The 2,584-nt window shown below is 40.6% G+C and overlaps 1 protein-coding gene across 1 annotated transcript in view; it reads left to right on the top strand.

Annotated features, from left to right (window-relative positions):
• Nucleotides 1-2,584, top strand: part of CUNH2orf66 (chromosome unknown C2orf66 homolog) — a 30,816-nt gene that overhangs the window by 23,311 nt on the left and 4,921 nt on the right. The window lies entirely within an intron of this gene.

The raw sequence follows: 2,584 nt of genomic DNA, 5'->3' as shown, positions 1-2,584 counted from the left end.
AAAATAGTGCAAAATATACTTTCAAATAAAATTTAAAGAAAGAAAAAAGAAAAAAAAAAGACCTGAGCTAAGATCAGGAGTCCGACACTTGGGGCTCCTGGATGGCTAAATCTGTTAATTAAGCCAGTGACTCTTGATTTTGGTTCGGGTCATGATGTCATGGTCATGAGATCGAGCACCTCCATGGACTCTGACCTGGGTGTGCCGCCTGCCTGAGATTCTCTCTCTCCCTCTACCTCTGCCCTCCCTAGCTCGCACTTGTCTGCATGTGCACACATACTCTCTTTCTCTCTCACAAACACACAAAAAAGAGCCAGATGCTTAACTGACTGAGCCACCCAAGGTGTCCCTCCACCCCTTGGAGATATTAAAGTCTCCTCAAACACAACATGTCCCAAATGGAACTCATGATCTTTGTCCCTCTATGCCAATGTTCGATATCTCAGTGAATCGCCCTGTCATCCATTCAGCTATACAATCCTGATTGTTCTTGAAATTCTCTTCCCCTGAGTTCTGCCTTCCGTAGTATTCAGGACATTGCCAGTACCTTCTAAAATATCTCTCAGATCCAGCCACATCTCTATATCTGTGATGCCATCCTAATCCAATTTAACATCTTCCTGTCTGGATTACTGCAATAGGCACCCAACTGTTCTCTCACATCCTTCTTTTCTAGCTCTATCTGCCCTCACTGCAAGCAGAAAAATCTTTTAAAACTGCAAATCTGAGCAAGCTGTTTGGATACTTAAAACCCTTCAATCAGCATTGCTTGTGGCAGAAAGATCGTGATCTGACAACCTCTCCAACCGCATCTCACAGCACAGTCCCCCCTCTCTTTCTGGCATTGTAATTTATCTTCAGTCGCTCCCATGTGCCATGTTGCTTTCAGCCAGAGTCTTGTTTGAAACTCTAGTCCTTCTGTCTTTGCTAGGTTGCCTAGGTAACTCCTACTCACCCACTAGCTGTAAGGTCACTTCTTCACACAAGCCTTCCCTGACCCCTGAAACTGAATCATATCCCCCTCTGCTACAGTCTCACAGCACCCAGTTTCTCTTCATAGATATTATCATCATTCGTATTTATGCATTTTGTTGTTTAATGATTTGATTAATCTGTCTTGCCCTCTAATGTATTAGTTTAATAAAGGCAGAGCCAATATTTATTATTCTTACCATTTGATCCTCAAAGCCTACTTGAACAGATGGTGACCACACTCATCGTGGTAAGCTTTTCATAATGTAATTGTCAAATCACTATGTGATACACCTGCAACTAATATAATGTTGTATGTCAACTATACCTTAATTAAAAATTTTTTAAATACATAAGGTCATTACATTAAAAAAAAAGGCCTATTAGAGTGCCTGGCACATAGTAGGCACTCAATAAAAGTTTGTTGAATTGGGGCACCTGAGTGGCTCAGCCAGTTAAGCATCCGACTTTGGCTCAGGTCGTTATCTCACAGTTCATGGGTTTGAGGCCCGTGTCAGGCTCTGTGCTGACAGCTTAGAGCCTGGAGGCTGCTTCAGATTCTGTGTCTCCCTCTCTCTCTGCCCCTCCCCTGCTTGTGCTCTGTCTCTTTCTCTCTCTCTCAAAATAAATAAACATTAAAAAAAATTTTTTTAAGTTTGTTGAATTAATTAACAAAGGAATGAATAAATGAAGGTCATTAGTGACTTGCCCAGGATCGATATAGCAAGACAGACCATGGCCAGGTATTCTAAATTTTAGTCCATGTTACTAGCCTTCTCACAAAGACCTTGTCCTCAATTGTTCTGAATTACTGCAACCAAAGCAACTTCACAACTCATGTCCAATTTCTCGACCCTACCATTTTCTAAGGATGGAATTTATGCAGTAAGGAGATGCGATATGTATAGCAATTTTTTTTTCCAAGAAATACATGCTATCTTTTTGCTCTGTTTCGAAGGGTTTTTTTTTATGATAAACCATGCCGCTATTTAAAACTTGTAAAGCTTTTTGAGATTCTCAGAAGAAATATAAGGCATAGATCACAAAGAACAGTTTTATCTCTTGCAATAGGATTTCCTGTTCAAAAAATGATGTTAATTTGAAAAGCTGATACCTCCAAAAGAGCATTCTATTAGGTGGGTAATCATCATCATATTGCCAGCTGCTGTGTATACCCTTCTCTTAAGAATGAAAAAGTAAAAATCCACTTTGTTGTGTACAAGTGTCTTGCGTGTTTTATAAAATCCACATAAAATGGTCAGTGGTTGGAGGAGAGGCTCCTGTATTTATAAGACAAATAAGTTCACTGTCACCCCTGAAGAAACTTGAAGATATGATTCTCAGGGGTGTTTGGTGCCTTGGATGAAAATGGAATCATTATTTTTCAACTTCCCCTGCTCACGTCATTGACTCCCACCTGCAGCCGGTCCATTGGTTATAAGTAGCCATAAATGGCCTTGCAGATTGTAAGCAGGGTAGCCAACCAGGACCAGCAAAGCCAAACTCCTGGTAAGCTTTATTAGCCCTTTCTGTGTATTTCATTTCCATTTCACATTTTGGAGTCAGAGACAATCCATACTTATGCTGATGTGGTGTGAGTCTGTCTGAGATG

This window comes from Herpailurus yagouaroundi, unplaced genomic scaffold (genome assembly GCF_014898765.1).
Source record: "Herpailurus yagouaroundi ecotype Mexico unplaced genomic scaffold, PumYag 140, whole genome shotgun sequence".
Classification (NCBI taxonomy): Eukaryota; Metazoa; Chordata; class Mammalia; order Carnivora; family Felidae; genus Herpailurus; species Herpailurus yagouaroundi.
This window is presented reverse-complemented; position numbering and strand designations above follow the sequence as displayed.